This window comes from Pinus tabuliformis, chromosome 4_2 (genome assembly GCF_031772625.1).
Source record: "Pinus tabuliformis cultivar Carrire ecotype Pingquan chromosome 4_2, CPIR1, whole genome shotgun sequence".
NCBI lineage: Eukaryota > Viridiplantae > Streptophyta > Pinopsida > Pinales > Pinaceae > Pinus > Pinus tabuliformis.
The window spans coordinates 132,792,679-132,806,686 of NC_142304.1; positions in this window are offsets into that span (position 1 = coordinate 132,792,679).

Below are 14,008 nucleotides of genomic sequence, written 5' to 3' on the forward strand. Positions count from 1 at the left end.
TAGGAAATAGATTTGTAGACCTCTTTACTAGTTGCAGCCGGCCATCACATGGTCTTGCGCATCTGTTGGTGTGGTCAGTATTCTCCATGTACACCAAATCCTCAAACTGTGAGTAATTGGTGGTCTAAAGCCTTTTAGTCTGTGGGTGTTCACCCATGTATGGAGTTAAGCATAGTAGAAGCCGTTATCTGGCTTGGACAAGCATCATTCCTTCCATTCATCCATTTCCAACATTTTGTTGAATTTGTAATGTTCCCAAGCATCTCCAAGATACAACCTAGGAGAGTTTCTTGGGGTGATAACATTAATTGGCGCCATTTCCAGGGAGAGGAGATTGAAGCTCAGCTTCCTTGGGAGATGACACTGTTCCAGATTTTGATGATAGACAAAGTCTGGGCACATTTCTGGTTGTAATCATCTATCTATCGACTCCACTGGAGGAAGACCAACCTTTGGCGACTCTACATCATAGTCCTAGCTCAGTTCATGAGACACACTCGAAGAAATCCTCAGAAATCACCAATTATTCGAGTGCTTGACCCTAAAAAGATCGTTAAGCAGAAGAAAACTTTGCAGAAAGGAGCATCAGGATCAGGTAAGCCTAAAAGTCCCATGTATCTCTACTACCTAAGAAGTACCTTCAGAGATTCATAGAGCTCCTTGTCCATTTAGTTCCCCTTTGGATGTCAGTCCAAAGAAAGTATCCTATACATTCCATCACATTCCTTTGTCTCTGTCATCCATTACATTTTCCTATACTACTCATCCTGCCAGTATCCGTCCGCATACCCCAGTCATGGCAGGCCAGCAAGCACCTACAATGATAGAAAGAATCGTTGCTGATAGGTATGGACCCTTGGTCTTGCTTGTTCCTTTAAATGCCATGCCTGCAGGAGACTATCAAAAATATATGCCTAAGTTTACTAGTGGAGAGGGAGTATCAGCTAAAGAACATCTAGAGTCCTTTTATAGCTATGCGGATAATCTAGATACTAATGAAGATGATGTGTGGATGAGGGTTTTTGTCCAAAGCCTAGATGGGGAAGCTAGGAAATGGTTCAGAGAATTAACCCCTAGGTCTATAGCAGACATTGAGGCCTTAGATGATGTGTTCCTAAAGCACTGGGGGGATAAGAAAGATCTACTCTACTATCATACTGAATTTGGGAACTTGCAAAGGGAGAATGGTGAGCTGTTGTCTGATTTCAATATCAGATTCAACCATATGTACAGCAGAATACCAGCTGAAGTGAAACCTACCCCTACTTCTGCTATGCTCACTTATGCCAATGCCTTTGATTCTCAGTTCTGCCTGCTGTTAAGAGAAAGAAAATGTGCTTCTCTGGCTGATATGAAAGATGCAACCTTTGAAGTCGAATCAAACATCATAGTTGCAGACAGGCTCGGAGGTGATGCTGATAGGAGAAGACAGAGGGGTGAGCTCTCATCATCCTCAGATCCTAAGATCGATAAATTGGCCAGGATGATAGAGTCATTAGCCTCTAGAGTTTCCAGATTAAGAGTTGAGCAGCATTCTGAAGAAGCAGGAGCTCCTAATGCCTTTTCTCTTCCAAATCAAAATCTACATAGAGGAACACAGGAGCAGCTGCAGATTTTGCAGGGAAACAAAGATGTAAACGAAGACAAAAGGGTGAAGACCCTTTTTTAGAGTATAGTCATGGAGGAAGAGTGTTTTGAAGAAGAGGATGAGGTCCATGGTTTGGAAGATAAGGGCAGCGCCCCTTTCTTAACCAGAGCTGCCTATGAAGAGTCATTATCCAGAGGCACTGCTCATGAGTTTCTTGTACCTACAGAACAACAAGCTTATTAGCATAAGAAATCAGCAGCAGGTCCCACCATCCTTGAAGACCTTGAGCCTAAAGCCAGCCTAGCTTCCAATGACTATGCAGATCTGCAAATCGACTAGCCTACTGTTATCCCCAGCCCAGTGATTAAAAAGGGTGAAATTTGTTCCCCATCATCTCATGCTTCTTCGTCTGTTCAAAAGACAAGCCCTCATGATTTCCCATCAGGCACTGGGGCAGGCCAGAATTCAATGCCCAAAGCTGATATGGATAATCTCAGTCTTGATATTCTAAAGCCCACCCAGTTGGCCTCCACACAGCTTGAAAGGGCAATTTGCCAGATCACAGAGGAAGAGGATACACGGTTTCTGGACACCTCCTTGGATGTGGACTATTCTAAGAAAGATGTAGGAGCAGATGAAGTCTTTGTGTCCCCCACACAAGAGTATAGTGGTTCACCATTCATATTGATTGTGCAAGCCACAAACGATATAGACAAGTACATAGCAATTGCTATTATTCAGTAGGTGTACAAAGGCTCCCATGAAGAATATCCAAGGATGAGATCAGACAAAGAGGGGGTGAAATATAAGCCATCTCTACCCGATAAGGCAAAATTCCCTAAATTCTTTGAGGTAGAAGATCAAATAAACCCAATTTTGTAGATCTTTGATGAACTAGCTGATAGGCCATCCGAGAGGAGGGGAAACATTTTTGATGGTCCAGTAGATGGCCATTTTTTGAAGATTTCTGTTGTTTAACGTTTTCGAGCCTTAATGATTGTAAGCATGTTCTTTTGCAGGTTTTAGCGTAGACTTAATTAGACTCCATGCCCAATGGAATACTAGGAAATTTTTTTAAGCTTGTTTTGTATGAAAGCATTGGTCTGCAAGTTCTTGAGACCTCACAGGGAGGATCTCATCCCCAGAAGGAGCAAGTGTTAGCTTTGCTACACACTTGGACATTTTGAGGGTCAAATGCAAGCCCGGCCATGCTACTTCTGTGCAAAGAGAACCTGTATCAGTCATCCTCCTCACTCCCCTCACTCCGCTCACACCCCCATAACTCCTGCCATCTCTATCTTCCTCCAAAGCTTGACTTAAGCCCTTGTTTCCTCAAGCCCAAGCGCTAAAACCTAAGCCCCATGCAACTGTGATCACATGACCAAGTGCTTTCACAAGCCCTTTTCCACATCACATCCGATGAAAACATGTGCATTTAACCCCGTCGTCCGATCTTCTACCATGCGAACCAACGGTTTTTGCTTTCCCCGCACCCGCAAGCTACCCGAGTGATAACACGCAATCAAAGTGGTTTCTACCCTATCCCATCTACCATGCGTCGCTCGATAACTCACATCACTCGCCCTTGTATGATTACCGCTCACTCACCAAAAGTGGTGTGATACATACCGCTTACCGCTCATTTTACCGTCCCCGCTCGTTATCTCCCATGCTACTCTTCCACCCGATGGCCGTCGGATCTCTCCGCCCGCGATCCGACGGCTCATGTTTGTTTGATCTTGTTTCTGACTTAATCCTCCTGATACTTTGTGTTAAGCGCTCTCTGTCATCCATCCATACGATCCGACGGCCGATCTTCCTTCTTCGTTTGTCCATACTGTCCACGACCATAGCCTTTTCATGCTCCCAAAGGACGAAGGTAACCTGTTCACCTATACCTGGTGCATTTCCTCCCCAACAACCACATTCAAGAGATAGAATGGCCAAGAAGAAAAAGGACATGCCTCGAGCAGATCAGAGCATTTATCAGTTACGGAAACTATTCCATATAACACTCCACCTGCTCGAGAAGTACAATAGAGTATCTGAAAAGATCAATTTTGTTCATTAAAGCAAGAAGATTCTAGCAGAGACTCTTTCAGAGAATTAAGGTGGTTGGTGGTCAATTATGACCCCTCCACGCATAGAACAGCAGCATATCTTTGTAATCAAACTCTATATATACCCAGAACACAAATGTAATCAGGGTTGATGGTTGTTGTTTTGATGTAAGTCTCAACTTCTGGAGACTGTAACTAATTTGATACTTGTAGCGTCTGGTCTTCATTTTTAGCTAATACAAGCCTATTTTGTCGTTAATTGCTCACTTTCCATTTCTACTCTGTTCTAGGTTGTGCCTGTTATGCATTTGTTCATGTGCTCTTGATATTTAGCATTAGAGGGGCTGTCATCCCACCTCTGTGTTGGAGTCTAGTATGTATCATTGAATGTGTCATGCAAGTTTCTATTTACTTAGTGCCAGAGAGTTATCATCCTATCTATGCATTAGGAAATAGATTTGTAGACCTCTTTACTGGTTGCAGCCGGCCATCACATGGTCTTGTGCATTTGCTGGTGTGGTCAGTATTCTCCATGTACACCTAATCCTCAAACTGTGAGTAATTGGTGGTATAAAGTCTTGTAGTCTGGAGGTGTTCACACATGTCTGTAGTTAAGCATATTAGAAGTCGTTATCTGGCTTGGACAAGCATCATTCCTTCCATTCATCCATTTCCAACATTTTGTTAAATTTGTAATGTTCTCGAGCATCTCTGAGATACAACCTAGGAGAGTTTCATGGGGTGATAACAGTTGGGATGAACTAGCCTTCTTCTGGTGTTATCCAAAATCCTGTTGGTCCTGCTGGATCGAGCAATGTCTAGTACCAACAGGTCCAAAATCTCGTTGGTCCATCTGGGTCAAGAAATTTCCAATATTAGCATCCTTATGAGGCTCAGGTTCAACACCAAACTCCTTATGTTCCATATGGTTCTCAAGGAATGGTCAATCTGCCTTACGTCCTTCAGTTTGGGTAGTATGTTCAGCCTGGTCTATCCACTTTTCAAGGTGGCTATGACCAGATACAGTTTAAAAAAAAATCATGAACTGTTCAAGTACCCTTGTAGCAGCAAGGATAGCCTCTGTAGCAACAAGGGCAACCTTTGTTACAGCAAGGGCCATCCACGCAAAAACAGGGTCAGATGATACCACAACAAGGACAACTGCAACAATCATAGGGGAAACCCTCGCAACAATTGGAGCAAACCATGCAGTAGTAGATGCATTATGATTTGCTAACCTCCCAACCTATGTCTTTGCAAGGCCATCCTTTGCAGCCACAAGGTCAATCCTTATAGCAGCAGAGCCAACCTAGGCAGTAGCAACCCTTATATACATATAAACAGGGTTAACCCTTGTAGGGACAAGATCAGAGTCAAGTGTTGTAGCAGCAGGCCCAAAATCCTAATGTCCTGGGGCAACAGGTATAGAATCCTTTTGTCCAAGGGCAGCAAGTGCAGAATCCCTATGTCCAAGGATAGGAAGTGCAGAATCCTTATGTCCAAGGACAGACAGTCCAAAATCCTCTTGTTCAAGGGCAACAAGTTCAAAAACCGTATGTTCAGGGGTAACAAGTGCAGTATCCAAATGTCCAAGGTCAATAGGCTCAACAGCCTCTTAACCCATATGTTGCTTATCAACAACATATGGCCAGATAGTTCCAAGGTGTTCAAGGTCAAAATCCTCCCTATGGCCAAGGTATACTACAGTGGGGGCAGAATCAAATGCCATCTGGCCAAAACCCTCCACTATGGGCACAAAACACTTACCAACAGGGATGGGCTCCTCTGGCTGGACCCACTTATCGACCTCTAATGCCTTTAAATACCAAAATTTCCATTCTTGGCCACACTAGAGTTACCAGATGTGTCTTGACTCACGAATGATCCAATTCTTCATTCACCATACTGGCCTCCGGTTCCATCCAAGATCTCGAGCGATTGACCTAAGTTCGATGGAAAAGCAAAAGAAGATCCTCAAGTCCATGTGATGACCTATCACCTCTGGTGCTCTTCAAATTCCTATGCTGATGATTCTATTCATCTTCGTATTTTCCAACGAACCCTCACAGGTGTTGTAGCCAAGTGGTACATCAAGCTCCCTCGAAGTACTTACCATGACTTCAACTTTTTAGCCATGGGTTTCCTCGCGCATTTCCAGTTACCAATTCGCTATGAAACTATCACCTATTTTCTCACATAGCTTAAGCAAGATACTGTGACACACATCTCCGATCACATCCATGAATGGAGACGTAGACGTCACCTGATGAAATTTGAGATTGATGATCAGTTGCTCACTGAATGGTTTACCAAGTCATTCGTCACTCCAATTTCTCAGGATATAGCTATGGCTGGATGCATTACCAAAGAACAAGCCATTTCTCGTGCCCAATACTCAGATTTCATTTATTCTTAGTCTAGCACTTTTTATGAGTTATTACCTGATGCTCTGTGGCCATCATCTAATCCCACTGCATCAATGTCACTGGCTACACCTCTTGTTAACGAAGTAATTGGTTTAGTGTCCCAGACCCCTGCCAAATCTTCTTCCAAACGGAAGTCAACCTCGAACACTTCTTCCAATAGTTCCTCCCATAATCCACCTGGCCCTGGTAAAACCTCAGAGGTCCATGCTATCCAGTCTACCACAGCAAAAAAATCCTCGAAAGGTAAGAAGAAAGGCAAAGGCAAAGGTAAAGATGATGCCCCAAAACAAGGTCCTCCTAATTTGTCTGCTGGTGATTCTTCACAAAGGAAGCCTAAGTATCCGTGCCTCATTTGTGAGGAGGATCACTATACTAAGGATTGTCCCCGATGGTCCGATGTTAGCCGTTTTCTCAAAGGGACTCTAGCTGTATTGAAAGATTCGTTTTCATCTCAGTAGACCCAAATGGTAGACCAACCTCAATCATCTTCTTCCTCAGGATCTCAAGTGTTCATGATGAATACGCCTATTAATGTAGCTACTAGATCAAAAGATTATCAAACTCCTGCTCCGACAGCCGGGAAAGAGAAAGAGACCACCCCTTCTTCTTCTGCCTCAAGTTCTGACCCTCTTCATATCGAGCGCCATAACCCTGATTCCACCATTCAACCACCTTCTCGAGGTGTGCTAAGGAAGTCCTCGTATAATCCCAACGCTCAACCCACTCAGCATTATAATATTGTTGAGGATTTGGCTCAGGCGCCATCAGCTATGTCTGCTCTCGAGGTACTCCAAAGTTGTTCATCTCAGCGGAAATCATTGTTGTCAGCTATTGGGTGAAATTATCCTACTGATTCCAACTTGATATGTTTGGATCTAGAAAACTACGTTCCATGCCTACCACATCAAATTGCCTTTCTCATTCAGGTAATCATCAATGAGAAAACCATTCATAAGACCTTTATTGATGAAGGTGCTTGCTAGAAGGCAATTGGTTCTCCTACTTTGAACCAATCGCCTAACACTCTGGAAGCTTTCGACGGGTGTCTTACCCAACCTTGCCATTACTTTGGAGGGAAATTCAGTACACGTTGAGGTAGAAATTGTTGACGCTAATCTCAATTATAATCCTCTACTCGAATGTAGCTGGACCCATGCCATGCATGCTATAGCCTCCTCGCTATTCTGTGTGATACGTTTCCACCATCAATGGAAGATCGTCACAGTTGACCAACGATCCTTCTTTGCCTCTTCCTCCTCAGATGGCAATGTTTCATATGTCAAGCACACTGGTGCTCCTTATGAGAGTGTGGGGGCATGTATTTTTAAATATTCTGCCTTGATGGGAATTTTTCCACTCCCACCTCCTCATGTTGCCTCTGTCAACATGATCTCAGCAAAATATGATCCTTGGGTCATACCTTCACTAGATATTGTTGATACCTGGGTCGAGGTTATGCCACTTATTCCTGCTGAAATCAATTACATGGAAATTTTTTCGGCGTCAAGTTTCGTATCCTCTAATTTTCTTGTTTCGAGGACTTCCCTCGACACGTATTCTCAATCCTAGTGGCTTGGTGCTTCAAAATCTCCTGATCCCTTAGCCAAGACTTTTCTTGCTGACAAGAGTGTCATGGAAGTAATGTCTCTTGAGGAACCACCTTGGAATGATACTCATTATCATTCATTGTTCTTGCCTTGCCCGGAGGTCATGTCTGCTAGTCTCGAGGAGTTCTCTTCTCAGTTTCCTTCCCTCCCGCTTTTGGCACCGATCTTGACTCATGAAGTATGGTCGAAAGGAAATTTGGGTAATATTACCCAAACGATGCCAATTGATATTTCTGTCAAGCCTGGTATCATTGAAATGTCCATATTGGGGTAACTTGTTCTCCGAATGAGATCAAGATCTATATTCATTTGTTTCAAGAATTCCATGATGTGTTTGCGTGTTCATATGAAAAAATGAATGGCATTGATCCTAGCATCATTGTGCACAAAATACCAACTTATCCTCACGTGAAACTCATTTGCCAACGGCTCCGCCCATTGCACCCTAGAAAAGTAGCCACTATCAAGGGTGAAGTTGAAAAACTTCTCAAAGCTGGATTCATTTACCTAATCCCTCTTACTGATTGGGTGTCAAATATTGTACTATTGACAAAGAAACAAGGCACGATCTGCGTTTGCGTCGATTACCGTGATCTCAATCATGCCTATCCTAAGGATAACTATCCCACTCCCTTCATTGATCAGACCATTGATGAATGTGCTGGGAGTGAAATTTTTCCTTTATGGACGGTTTTTCTGGTTATAACCAGATTAACATTGCACTGACCGATCAAGAAAAGATAGCTTTTATCTATCAGTGGGGAACTTTCATGTACAAAAAGCTCCCTTTTGGCCTCAAAAATGTTGGGGCTACATTTCATAGGGTGATGTCCTATGCGTTTCATGGCATTCATAACATAATCTAGCCTTACCTGGATGACGTTCCCGTTCATTCTCGTAAGTGCCATGATCACCCTAACCATCTTCGATAAATTTTTCTTCGTTGTAGACACTACAACATTTTGTTAAACCTGTATAAATTTGTTTTCTGCATCGCATCCAAACAACTCCTCGACTTTATCATTTCCAAGGACGGTATTCGCCTTGATCTTCTTAAAGGCAAGGCCATTGTTAATTTACTCCCCCCCATCTTCGTTGCACCAACCACAGAGCCTATAGGGAAAAGAAAATTTCATCCATTGTTTCATACCCAATTACGATGGGATAGCTTCAGGATTTACCCGATTGCTCAAGCAAGGAACACCCTTTTTTTTGGATGAGGTTGCCCAAAAGTATTTCAATGACCTTAAGGTTGTCCTCATAAATTCTCCTTTGCTGCATCCCCTGGGTTATCATCGTGATTACTTCCTTTGCCTAGCTGCAGCCCCTAGCACCATTACTACAGTATTAGTACAATACGATGACGAAGGTAATTAACATGTTATCTACTAGCTTAGTCTCAACCTCCTCGACACCAAAACGCATTATGCCCATGTCGAGAAGTTGGATTTGGCTGCCGTATAGGTTGTTCAGTGCTTTCGGCACTACATTCTCTTACGCACTACTACTATGATTTTTAAATGCAACCCCATGACCTACATCCTGACTCATCAATTGCTAGGGGGCAAGTATTCTAAATGGATTGTCATCCTTCAAGAACTTGATTTGGTGTTTACTACCGCCAAATCTAAGAAATAACTATTTTTTGCCGAGTTGATTTGCTCCCTTCCTTCACGTCTCTCCCCAATGGTGCAGATGAACAGCTTCCAAACAAGACTCTCTTCCCGATAAGCACCCTTGTCCTATGTTACGGTGATATCATCGTGTATCTCTAGACGTCCACGTTCCGATCCACATTGACTAAGGATTATCACCGAAAAATCGAGCATCACTCTGAACCCTACCATATTATTGAGATACCTTATACCATGTTCGTCTCGATTCAGTTCTTCGCCGATGTCTTACTCTCGAGGAGGTTGAGAGCCTTCTCAATGAATGCCATTTTGTGGCATGTGGTGGTCATATGTCTGGCTACACTACTACTCAAAAAATCCTTCGCACTGGTTATTTCTGCCCATCCACTTTCAAGGACTGCATCCTTCTTTCTCACAAGTGCCATGAATGCCAAATTATCGAGTGCAAGATGCACGCCCCACCCACTCACCTACACCCCGTTATTACCGTTGGTCCTTTTGCCAAATGGGGCATTAACTATATGACATGTAACCCTCTTTTGTCTGAGGGGCATTGTTATATTATCTTTGCTATGGATTATTTCACCAAATGGGCCGAAGCGATGCCTACCTTCTCTGCAGAAAGTAAAACGAAGGCTCACTTTCTTTTTAGTCACGTTATTTCTAGGTTCGGCATACCTCAAACAATTATTATAGACCATGGCTCCCATTTCCGAGATTACATGATGGCTAAGCTGACCTCTACATTGGGTTCACGCCACAATGGCTCAACCCCATATTACCCTCAGGCCAACGGTCAAGTTGAAGTTCTAAAAAAAGTGTTGGTTACAATGCTTCAACATACTATTGGGATGCACAATTCCAATTGGCATCTCATGCTCTTTTCAGCTCTGTGGGCTTACCGAACCTCAGCCAAGGACACAACTGGTTTCACACCATTTCAGCTTGTCTACAATCTGGAAGCAACATTACCAATTGAATGTGAAATTCCTTCACTCAAGCTAGCTGTTGAACTTCTCCCCGAAACCTCACCTCAAGAAGAGTGGATCCTCTATTTAGAAGGGATGGATGAGACTCGTCGCCTCACTGCTTTGGTCGTCGAAGCACAAAAGAATCGAGTCAAGTCCCATTTCGATAGGTTCGTCTCCCCCGCACATTCTCTTAGGGTGATTTGGTTTTACTATACGATCAAGCTAATGCTAAGCTGGGGGCAAGAAAGCTTTAACCCATGTGGCATGGGCCCTAAATTGTTAAAAGAGTGTTTCAAAAAGGGGCCTATGAGCTAATTGATTATGAAGGCAATCCTTTGGACAAGCCTCGAAATGGGCTTTATCTCAAAAAGTACTATGCTTAGGTCGTCTTACATGGTTGCTTGTTTACATTAGTGTGGCATTCATTTTTGTGCAGTGTGGTTTGGTGTGTTAGTTTTCAAACAGCTTTCCTGTTTACTATGTTTTTCCCTGCTTTGCAAATGTTTGTGACTCCTCACATAGGTTTCACTAATGGTGCTTGTCGTAGTACTCGGAATCTATCCTTCGCAACATGGGTCATTTATTACCCTCATGGTGAGTTGATTGATCTTCAAGGTATTTGTTTAGGTCGCACAACTAATAACATTGGTGAATACAATGCAATCATCGAATTGTTGTCAGAAGCCATTGCTCTTGACATTCGAGAATTGGTTGTCAAACTAGATTCATAGCTTGTTGTCCTTCAACTCAACGGACAATATTCCATCAGAAACCCTCAAATATTGGGAATGTATCTAAGTATTCATCTACTAGAAACAAATTTTGATTACATTACATATCATCATATTCCTAGATGCATGAATACTTTGACAGATGCATTAGCTAATTGTGTTGGATATACATTTATGAAACATGTGAAAATCTAAAACAAATCATTTGTACCATAGTAAGCAAGAAAATACAACATATATATATATATATATATGGTGATAATGTTTGATACATCAAAACCCCAAAAAATAATATGTGTGTCCAAATAACATCGATGGCTCGTAGGCCTCATATATCCATGGCACGCAGGCCTCAAATGTTTGATACATCAAAACCCCAAAAAATAATATGTGTGTCCAAATAACATCGATGTCTCGCATGCCTCAAAAATGTGAATTCTAGACCTAGGAACTAATCATCATGGCGATCATGGTAACATGAAACTGCTAGTGCCACACGAGTTAGCAATCGACGGATCCGATATGATACTCCAACCGTATGCCTCTAGTACTGGCGTGGGATGTCTCCCACCCAGGAATACTCTAGGATACCGCAAGTAAACCCCTAAAGGTTCCTTGCGATCTCCTCCTCGTTGTCACTCCCCTCATGATAATGAGTGACATCAAAATGGAGAGCGACACACCTAGCTATCGAGGAAATCCCAGTGAGACGCTCTGGTCCAACATCTGCATTGATAAAACAAATGTTATAAACACATATATATCAAAAAACAATTGAAAAATAAAAAAATTAAAAATTGATTTTTTACCTTCATCATCTAAATCCTCCCCATCTGGCAACGGCATGTCTGAATCTCCACGGAAGTCAGTACACTTGTATGGCAAATCCTCCATTACGATCAGTTGTCATCGTGGCCATGAAAAGAAGGCAGGCATGTAAGACATATGTTGGCCCCCAGTGATCCTAGGCATTAAATGACTCCAACGGACCATTCATGGGTCATGTGACATCAACGGATCTACCTCACTCAACTGGTACTGGAACAACATAACGCGTTCCAAGAAGAAGATAACTAGTACAGATCCGAAGTAAAATTTCTTCAGATTTCCTGCCTTAGCTTTTGTCAGCTGGCGTTTCATGTTGATATTCATGGCTTCTGCCCAATTGATGATCGTCGGTGTTGTACAGTCGATACCATATAGAAATTTTGACTTGTTAGTCTCATTCTTTGTTTTGGATCCAACCACTCTATTGATAATCAACAGTAGCACTCTTAGTGTCAGATCTCGCACAGTGGCAATCTCAATCTTGCCGATCTTGGATTTGAGGGCTTCTAAGCAATGTTCGGCAAGTAGCATGGATATGCTTTCCCCAATTGGTTGTGACTCATATAGGTTGACTGGTGCCCCTCTCCCGGAAAATCCTGTGATGAAGTAGATGTCTGAAGTTTCTAACTCCAGCTCCTGGTCACTAATGATAAATATTTCCCAATTTATGTCCCAGAGACTAATTAGGTATCGAAGCAACTCAGGTTGAGCCCGCATCCCTAGTGTGAGAATGAACTTGAGGAGCCCATAGTTCCTCAAGGCATCCAAGCAATTTGGATCATTCATTGCTTGAGTGTCCACATCTTCATCCTCGCGTTCTTTCCAGTCTACCATTTTCGATGGTTCTTTCCAACAAAAACCATGTATTCAAGTCAATAATCATTCTTGGCAAGTAAAATTTGGATTCAAACGGTGGATTTAAGAGGAAATGGTTTTTTCCTTGTTCATGGCACCGATGCAATTGTTTTAAGAACAGTTGTGCCGAAGGCGCGGTTGGGCATTTTAACAACCCTCGGTCAACACGATTCTATGCCTAGAAATCGAGCTGACCGAGGGCAAACAATTTTTTGCCAAAACCTCTGTCAGAAATCCAAAAAATGGATAAAAATAGGAGTAACTAGTATGGAAATAGAGCTTAGGGACTTGGCTCTTACCTGCAACTGACATCATGGCGAATGACCACCCGAGTCTCCTGCAATCTGCTCCAGAAAAATTAGGGCAAACGAGGGTAAAAAGTTTTTCACAACAAGGTAAAATGGTAAATGGTAAAAAATATTTACTTTTCTCTCCTTTTATTTAGTTTTTCATGAAATATTTGGGTTTTTAAGTATTTTTTACCTTTCTTGCCTCAAGAATTTGATAATGCACTTTACCTTTCTGTGTAGCGATAGGTGATGGATGTTTGACGATGGTACCAAGTCACGTTTCAGCACTTTTCTCGACTCATAAAACTCAAATGAAAAGATTGCCGAGTATTTTTCCCTTTTGACTCGTAAACGAGAATAAAATGGGGGGTCGACTTTAAAGCTCTTTTCTGACCCCTTAAACACGAAAATATAGTCGAGCCCTTGTCATTTTGAACTAGTTAACGGATGTGAAACGTCATGCACCCAGTATACATTTACCCCTTTATCGGGTTGGGATGCACTATTTACGAAAAATGTACTCCTTGACTGAAATGGTCAAGCGATTCTCTCAAGTATCATTTTCTATCGGGAGACACAAATGTATGAAAAGGGACCATGTGGATTTTTCTTTTTCATGTCTTTTTCAAAATTTCTAAACATGAAAAAGATACCGAGTGGCACCTTTGTCAGACTCATTAAAATATTAAACGACATCGGATTCATCACCATGTTGAACATGAGTTTCTCCTTCATAGGGCTCGTTAAACTTACTAGGTCAGATTTGTCCAAAGGATGAACTTATAGTGCAAGCATATGCTATCCCCTTCAAGCTTGAGATTAAAATATAATTGGGGTACCTGCCAGGAATGGTGGGGGAAAATTTGGAAAATCTAATTAGTTGAGTCTGTAGCTCACTCTTGAACATGACAATTTATTCTTCATGTCGGGATGGGATATCCTCTTTTTTATCGTTGACCTTCCTGGGTTGGGCCGTTCACTTTTGCCTTCCATTTGATCTCTGCCACATCATCATGAC